The sequence below is a fragment of the Micrasema longulum genome, unplaced genomic scaffold, assembly GCF_059751315.1.
Source record: "Micrasema longulum isolate JH-2025_06_02 unplaced genomic scaffold, ASM5975131v1 h1tg003557l, whole genome shotgun sequence".
In the NCBI taxonomy this organism is placed as follows: domain Eukaryota; kingdom Metazoa; phylum Arthropoda; class Insecta; order Trichoptera; family Brachycentridae; genus Micrasema; species Micrasema longulum.
This window is the reverse complement of record NW_028280602.1, coordinates 4,627-14,456: the sequence shown is the minus strand read 5'-3', so window position 1 is coordinate 14,456 and position 9,830 is coordinate 4,627. Positions and strand designations below refer to the sequence as shown.

The 9,830-nt window shown below is 32.4% G+C and overlaps 1 long non-coding RNA gene across 1 annotated transcript; it reads left to right on the top strand.

The window, feature by feature from the left end:
• The first annotated feature begins 6,677 nt into the window (after positions 1 to 6,677).
• Positions 6,678 to 9,573, top strand: LOC148270711 (uncharacterized). The gene is made up of 2 exons (XR_015825304.1): positions 6,678 to 7,671; positions 7,946 to 9,573. It is a non-coding gene; the product is annotated as an uncharacterized LOC148270711 (long non-coding RNA).
• The last annotated feature ends 257 nt before the right edge of the window (positions 9,574 to 9,830 follow it).

The following is a 9,830-nucleotide window of genomic DNA, read 5'->3' as shown; positions in this document are numbered from 1 at the left end:
TTCAGAAAAACGAAATATAAATAATAAATAATAAAACTCCAATAAAGACAATGTAAAAAAAAACATATTTAAATATTAAAATACAAATTATACAGATTTAGATTCACACAAAATCAATTATACAAAACAAAGGTATCATTGAAATCAATAACAAAAAAAAAACATAGTTAAAATGATCATTTAGATATGATTTCTAGAAACTTACTCTATACTGTAGTAAGAAATGAGAGAAGAAAATAATATGCCCAATAACAGTGAGTACTAAATTAAATAATACAAAAATACGTAGAGAAAAAACATAAAAAAATATCAAGATATTTAAAAAGCATATAAAAGAATTGAAGGAAAGCAGATTAGTCAGAATGTTGAGTTTCACTACTTAAATTTATACATAAAACGTAAAATAAATAACGGTTATTTTGTGACGGTTTTCGAATCACCCAATGCTTTTAGAAATACCATCCATTCAAACACTAAGGATCGAATTGAAGAGGAGCCAAGAAGTAATTATGGAATGAAGAGACAAAGATTTGGCTTCCAGTTTCAAAGGAAACTTCTAAGTGAAATGTCCTAACCATCCAATTACGTTTTCACGTCCAATTCAAAAGGTGCTGCTTTGTATTACAGTATCAGGTTAAATAATATCAAAGGAAACTTTAAGCTCGGCGTTTGTAAAGCCCGAAACGAATTCTTTAAGTGTTTTAAGAATCATTATTATAAAACATCGCATATGTAAACAGCATAACAAATCTCACAAAGTGAAAAAAAAATAACAAAAAACATATTATTTTACAGGAAGAAAAGTTTTCTTCAGTAAAATTTAGCAGTGTAGAGACGACATTATTAATATAAAAAATGCCGATGAAAAAGCAGACTCCAGTCTGACCAAAAATAATAAGAATAATTTAATATGAACCAGCTCGAATCTCATTACACTCCGGAGGGGAGATTTTATTTATTTAAAAGTAAAATAAAACAATATTTCAGGCGAACCGCTCCCTAAATTACATTAGACATTCAAACACCGTGTGTAAATTTAGATCGTCGATAAACGTAGTACGGGCGTGCATACGTTACACGGCGATAGCGAATTCAGTATTCACAATCAAACATCTAGAAAATTTCTAGGTCTCGAACCAAAAGAGCGGGGTAAATATACGGCTTAATTTTTGGGTAAAGGAAACAGTTGGTACCCGTTGAAATCTAGGGGTTGATTCGTCGACTAGGGTCGGAGTTGAGTGGGAATTTAATGAATACGAATTTAAGATACTGCAGGGATAGGAGAGGTTAAGATAGGACATTTGTATTCAGAGACACGGTTGTAACGTGGTTTAGGTGTTTGACGATTTACCCCGCGATAGGCGATATCCCCAGACTACCCCCTGAGTACGATTCAATGAGAGTGATATGTTGACGGATACAAGGTTAGAAGAGGAACGAGGCAGAAATAAGAAAATGTTGAAATAAGTAACAAATTGATGTTCCTCAAATTTGTAAGAGATTTATTTATTTATTTATTTATTTATTCACACTCTTTATCAAAATACAATTCCATATTCACTTTGCCCAGCTAACAAGGGTACATACCCCGTTCCAAGCTAGGCAATTACATTTTAATATATTATAATACTTAACAAATTAATATAGAGCACAGACAAACAAAATATAAACTTATTCGGATACACATTTTGATTCATATACATACAGACATACACATATATACACACATGTATATATAAATATACACATATATACACATGTACATACAAATACACGTACATACACCCATGCGCATACACATACATACATTCATAAAAACATAGACAATTTATTTATGCGAAACTTCATGGTTGTCATCTATAAATATATATTTTTTAAATTATTCCTTATTTTTTATATTATATTTTTGACATCCAGTAAGGTTCTCCAATCCGTGGCATGCATCAACTTTTCTGACTCCCTACGACCAATGTCATGAAAGAGCGAGGTCAACACCTTCCGTAACTTGACAACACTCCCGTCTTTCCACGATTCTGGCAAAAGGTTATGGACCTTTTTGCCTACGTTATAGTGTTGTCTCGATGCCAGAACAGTGTTGACCCCTTCACTTAGTATCAGATCTCTATTAGAGTATCTTGTATTATGGTTGTGGTTGACGCTTGGGTAAATGTCTAGATTGCTGCGAAACATTGCATAAACTTATTTATTAAATCGTAAAGTGATGCACACATAGAGGTACGTGCTGCGGGTTTTCCAGATGCTAAAATGAAATTGATAATTATGTTTTGATTGATAATAATTATTCAGCCACAAACGAATGATGCAAAAGGTCAACTTTTTGTATGATTTATTTAAGTGTTATTTTTCATTTGGTGATTCGAATCCTTTTAGTAATTTTACCCCCGTAACCTCGAACTTGAAGAAAGGATAGTGAAACAAGAGTTTTAATCAATATATTACGACAGAGAGGAAAAACATTTTAAATAACATCACTCGCATCGAAAAAGGTTTCAGCTCATTAACTTCACAAAGATCAACAGATTTAAGAATAGAATAATTGAAGGGATATAGGTGTTCCAGAATGATGAATGTTTTATAGTGTGTGAAGTGGCGACCCAAACCAGCCAAAGACCCATATAAAAGTGTAGACTTTAATACTCCATTCTTTAAAATGTTTTTCAGCTCTGTCATATTACTCATATACTGATTTAAATAACTCCTAAGTTCCTTCAAGTTTTGTCCAGAAAAAATTGGACAAACACAAAATATTGTTGATAAAACCAGCTGATCTAAGAAGAAGAAAGAAAAATAATTTCCGGCGTTGCCTAGTACGTAGGTAAATGAATTTGGTCAGAATATCACCAGCATCAATAAAGGGTTTTGCCCATCGGGTGTTAGATGCGGGAGCGGGAGTTTTTGCTCCACCGGCACCTCTTACCCCGCCTGTACATATTAAGTTATTTATTTATTCATTTATTTTCAATATTTTTTATACGGCATATGGGGTTTTACATTTATTAGAAATACATTAAAGTGCAGCAGTGTAACATAAGTATATAAATGGAGTTAAAAGTAAGAATGACAAAAGAAAGACTAAAAGGAACAATAATAAGTTGAAATAAGGAAATTTACCCCAATGGGTATACAATATACAATAAGATATTGAATATATTCACATATATAAATATACACACACACACATATATGCATATACAAACATACATACACACACATAAATATATATATATATATGCATATACATGTAAATATATATTTAAATACACATAAAAAAACATGTATTGTTATAGACATACCAAAAAAAAAGAAACACTGATCAGAGTTAAGTAAATGAAGAAAAATTTTTATTTTATTTATAAAAATTAATAAAGATTAGCCTTTTAATCATATGATATATCAATTTTACCATACTCGTTACTTACCCTCGCTTAAATGACTCGCCTATAGTCTGTATTGAATGGCGCAGCGAGACTTTTTTATGGAATTTCTAAGTTCAGTCATATCACTCTACTACTTCGAGAATTACACTAAATACGTTTTCCACAGGGAGTGGAATGCAAATGCTGTTTACTTATGTATAAGTCACTGCACAACTCTGCTCTAGAATATCTAAGGGAACTCTGCATTCCAGATGAACAAGCTGACAGACGTCTTACGCTTAGATCAGCTACATCTACGTCGAAAGGAAAAGTTATTATACCTCTACGCAAACAGCGCACTTAATTCGCCGGACGCGCATTTGCGGCCGCAGGCCATACGGCATGGAATGCTCTCCCAGCAGAGGTGCGAAACTGTGAGAGTGAAGTGATGTTTCGGAAAAAACTTAAAACCCACTTGTTCTCGAAATAGTTTGAATGAATCCTTAGCATGTGGTGACAAAGTACATGTTTTTTTTTAAATTGAAAAATTAAAAAGTTAAAATTAAAATTATATCTTTATATAATCACTTTGTAAAGCGCCCTTGAGGTATTATACTACGAAAATGGCGCTAAATAAGTTATCCATAATAATAATAATAGCCGGTATAGTCGAGATATCGGTGAGGTATTTACGTATTTATGAGAGTAGCAAGTTATAAAAGAAAAAAGCGCGGAAAGTGATAGTGGCAGCGAAGAAAACAAGAAATTATGTAAAATTGCAAAAGCAAAGAAAGTACCTATATGGCAGGTCATCGCGACAAAAAGGTGCTGTATTTTTCAATGGAAGTTTTCGAAAAAAAAATTTTTTTGAATAAATAAATACTTTTCCCTCTCTTATACATAGCAAATTTCACTTTCAAATAACTTAAACTAGAGGGCGTGAGGATGACATCATTTATGTAGAATTTGCATTTTTATTAGTGAAAATTGACTTCCACGGTAGCTCCAAACTGCTTGCGTATTCGCTATAAACTCTAGTGGAATTTCCTCATATTGAGTTAAATAAGAGGGGTTGACTCATTAATGCAAGGACACACTCAACCGATTAAATATGGCCCCAGCTCCAACCCCTAACCGTACGGGGTGACTGATAATCATTTAAGGGTACGGATTTACGGCCGAAGTTTCGCCATGGCGAAAAGGGTTATATCACATAGAGGCTTTCATCTGAAAATACACTGTTTTTTATTTTAAAACGGTTCATTTTACATTATAAAACAACGCGATTCAAGTGTATAATTTTAAATAATATTATTTTCCTAATTTTCACTATAACTCAAGCTTGTTTTCCAGAAAACGAATCACAAAGATAAAAAACATTTTTTTTACTGGAATCGTAGACATATCTTAAAAAAAACAAAGGGTGGAAACTTAATATACTAGAGCAATTGAAAATTAATAAATATCTAAACAACTCAAACTTAAAAATAAATATTAAGTTATTTCTAATCAATTCATAGCTACATATCGAGGCTTTACTGACAGAATGCATTAAGTCATTAAAACAAGTTTCGAGGTAATCGCAAACTTTTTTTTTGAAGCATTATTTCTTCCAAAATCATCTTTTTTTTTTTTTTTAAGTTTTGAAAGCGGTATCTTTGTTCTAGACATAACGTAAAATTCGGATACAACATCTTGCACCTATATTTGAAACATAAAGACTGATGAGTTATTTATTTATTCGACATTTGTAGTTTGCATTTCTTTACGGGCTGTTTAACCCATCACGCAGACTGAAAATATAAATACGAAGTGAACGAATAGAAAACACATGGCTGCTAAACTGCCAATATGTACAGAAAAACAGATCCATATTATTCGCAGAAGCCAAATTCAGTAAGCGAATTTCTCTATTAGTGGATGAATAATTTTGACTAGCATTTGTACGGCTCCAAGGCGTCTAAAACAGTGCATGAGATTTCGCTCTAGTATAAGTATTGGGAACATACAAACTGATCTCTTTTGGTATATTTGGATTATATATTTATTTATTCATTCATATTTATTCTTTTACAGAACTATAATTAATAATAAAAAATAATGTGGCCACCCTGGGGTAACCAGTGACGAGGACTCTAAACAATATGTATATATTGTTTAATATGTTTACATTTGAGAATAAACAAAAAAGACTAACTTAATAAACAGAGATAATTAACAAAATGTCCAGAAAGTTTTAAACACTACGTTTTTTATGTACATCTATATTATTTATATCACAAAACGCACAATGAAAGAACTAAAACCTAACATAAGCTATACACTTATGGAGCAGTTGATTCAATGTTGGTTTGGGCGAATGAGACAATTCCTTTTACTTCTACCTAGCTCCGCTATCCATTTTTTTTGCCCTTTTTGAACATTTCCTCGTTACTCATTGTTTTAATAGATAGTGGGTGTAGGTTGTAGATTTTAATTGAATAATACTCAAAATCCCTTTTTCCGAAAGTGGTATTACTTTGTATTTGTTTAAGTTGTCTTATACTCCCACTAATCAGCTTGCAGAAATGTTTACCAAGAAACAATTGATGACGAGATTCGAGGATGTTGTAATCCAGTATCCCTGCTAGGAATAATGATGGATACAAAAATGGATAATGTATACAAAAAGTTACGTATACAATAGCTTTGATGAGTACTAAAAGAGTTCGAAAAATAGCGTGGATGCTCGGACTAGAGAGAGATAATAATTCTTATGCTGAAATAGAGTCAATGTTAAATATTTCTAGTTTCATGTTAAATAGTTCTACAAAAACGTAGAACTAATATTGACTCCATATATATGTTCGGCATACTAAATGTATAATCGATGTTCCATCATTACTGGGACAAGTAAAATTCAATATTCCGACTCGTAGATTGAGAGTCAATGAAGTACTGTTCATCGATCAGCATATAACAAACTATGGCCTGAATTCTCCAATGACCCGCCTTTGTCGTATTGTTAACTCAAGACAAGATCTGGACTTTTTTGGTTTAAGTTTACAACGATTTAAACTAGCACTAAATAAATAGTCCAGATCTTGTCTCGATGTCCCTTATGTTTGCCAATGCTTCTTTTCTTTTTTTCAATGTTTTAAACTATTATTTTACGGTAATATTTAAACCTTATAAATTGTATACATGGAAAATGTCCGTTAATAAATAAATAAATAAAAGAATACACACATATTTTTGGTTTTTGCTTGTGATACATTAAAATACTTGACTAGAGATAGCTTTCCCGTTTTTATAGAGCAATTTTTTTTTCAATTTGTTATTTTTATCATAAATAAGCAAACAAACGTAATATCTTCACCATTGTCAAATATTTTTTAAAATACAAATTATTTCACTTTATTTATATGCTTGCATGACGCGTTTTGAAAACATAATTTTAGAAAACATTTTAACATAAATTTATGTTTACACAAATCTTCATTATTTTATTCAATTCTTTTTTAAAAAAAAATCGCGTACTAAAATCATAAAACGGTCTGAATAATTGTTATACTATCAAAACACTCAATACCAATCAATTACCAACCACATTAATTATCTAAAGCTCCATTAATTATTTTCATAATACATATCTTAATAAACGCTTACTTCATTTTTTTTATATTAAAAAATAAATTAAAACGTAAATATAAATAACATAATTCCCGATTATTACGTAACCACCTGGCCTTACCCTTAACTATTAGTTTTTCACATAATTATATAATTATTGTACATGCTGAACAAAATACGTTTATTTATTACATAAGTATCTAGAATAAGGAAGTTAAGTGGTTTTTTTATAGAAAAAAAAATTAAAAGGTTAAAATTTCAGAAAAATATTTTTACCTTAAGCATTATTATTATTTATGGTTTTTTAAAGTTTTGTAATTTTAAAATTACTCCACCTGTGACGTCAAATTACTCTGCGTGTGACGTCTCAAGTTCTCTTCCGCTTCTTCTCGGTCAGTTCTGCCGATTGTCCATTGACGGTTAGTAAACCGGAAATCTTCCACAACTCTCTTATCATTGGTTGATTCATACGAACTAAAGATAGTCGTTTCAAGTAGTTTTTTTTTGTAAATTTTCAAGAAACTGCTGTACAATGTAATGCTTTAATTTTTTACAGCGCGTAAGATTTTTTTTTTTGTATCCAATTTTCCGTAGGGCTGAAGTTCCTCATTGGCTTCCCGTGTACCGGAATTCTATTACAACTCGTGACGTCATTGAAAGTATTTTTTTTACTTTGAATGACGTCACAAGATAGCTCATAAAGAAAGGAATGGTAATAATCAATATTGCTTTATCGCAAGAAAAAATACATAATTCTTCAATGAAATAAAAAAACAGATACATGTCGCACCATGAAAACTTAAGTGTATTAAGTACAAAAAAAAATTTTTTTGAGATAAGTGTACTGTTTTGTTCAGTTATTTTGATCTATTTTATAACTTTACTACAGTTATTCAAAATTTTACCGCTTAGTGTAAAAACTTAACTATAGTAAAGTATTATACAAAAAGACTCAGATTATGTGCGACAAATCCTGTCTTGACCCTGATCAGCCTCTTTATAATAATGGACAGAGGATTGAGAAAGTTGACAGCTTTAAATACTTGGAAGTTCCATAACTGATGATGGAAGCATGAACCAAGAGCTCGCAACCCGCCTAAGAATTGCTGGAGCAACTTTTAACAATGTGCGTGTTGTCTGTAACTCTAGTCTATACTCGGTCAAAACGAAATGCCGATTATTCAACTCTTGTATAATGCCAGTACTCCTATATGGGTGCGAATCTTGGCGCCTTACCAAAGCTTAAAACACCGAACTTCTGAGTTTTGAGAGTAAGTGCTTGAGAAGAATATTAGGTATAAGGTGGTTCGATTTTATAACTAACATTGCAGTCTGAGAACGGACGCAGAAGCCACCAATAACGAGCGTCTTGAGAATGCGGCGGTGGACCTGGCTTGGCCACGTGCTGCACACGCCTCGGGAGAACCTAAACCCAAGTTGCCTCTTCATTAAGCCTGCGGGCTTACGCCGTTCTGGAAGGCCGTCAATGACGATCTTTAGACTTTATTCGGCGGAATTAAGGGGCACTGGATTGACGTGGGAAGAAGCAAAAATGCTGGCTGGCAATAGGATCTCCTGGAGGCAACTGGTGATGTCCACATGCTCCACTTAGGAGCGGATGTGGAAAACATGAAGAAGAAGAGAAGAAAGTATTATAAAAATAGCTGAAGAGGTTTAGTGCTTGACTGTATTACTAGGACATAATGTACTAGTGTATTTATATGATAAATATTATTGGTGGATTAGTCTAAAAGATAGAGAAAACTCAAACCCATAGGTTATGCCAGATTTTCTAAAACATAAATATTTAAATCGATAATGAAGTTTCTTTAAATGATCGAATCTATAAACTGTGGATTTTTACCCAACACCCCACAGTTCTCATTGGGCGTTATGTATTTATAATTCAGTGGGACTCTTCGAAAACAAATGCCCACTGCCCATCAGCGGTGTAGTTAAGTTGAGTTCAGCTCATCAGTTCGGATAGCTCCGTTATTGATTTAATAAATAAATACAGATCGAAGCATCAGCGTAGATTTTCTACTGTCATCTACACGTGGTGTAGGAGCTCCTGGATCAACAAGCAAAAAAAAAAAAAACATTACGATTGTGCAACTGTTTTTTTAACTTGTGAGAAGTGTTGCTTTCGCTTTATAAGGGCTTAAAACGTAGGTATATAATACGTAGAAATCAAGTTTAAGTGAAAAAAATATCATGCGCTCCATAATTAAACGTTCAATCAAAGGCCGTCAACATTAAAACAATGTTAACATAAATTTATTGTCTTATTATATGAAAAGAGCTACAACCTTTGAAACTGTTGTCGTGTTATACATAAATCGGCCATTACGAGGTGTTTCATTTCAAGATTAAGAAAGTACTAACATGGCTGCCATATTTTAAGTTGGTACAAGCGATACTGGAGGTTCTACAATAATATACTAGACCGAACCACGAAAGGTCTAGTATTTAGTAACATTAAGACATCGTGGCAGACCTTCATTTGCATACTGCAAAACAATGTATTTGTGGGTCGCGTTCGTAGTTTGTACTGAGAACTAATCTCCTACTGACTATATTCATAGTGAACGAGTGTCGACTGAACGTCAAACCCGCAGTATACAATTTAAATTCTTTTATTTATTAGTTGTCGGTAAGAACTGTAGTAAAACTAAACATTATTTGCCGCAAGATGTGGCGAAAAAACTTATATGAAAGAACAAATTGTAGCCCAAGAATATTAGAACAAAAATAGCCATAAAAACAAAATGTTTCATAACCAGCTGATTTTTTGTACATGTGTTCTAGGTGTTGAACTTAAGGCTGTAGTCTAGTAAAACG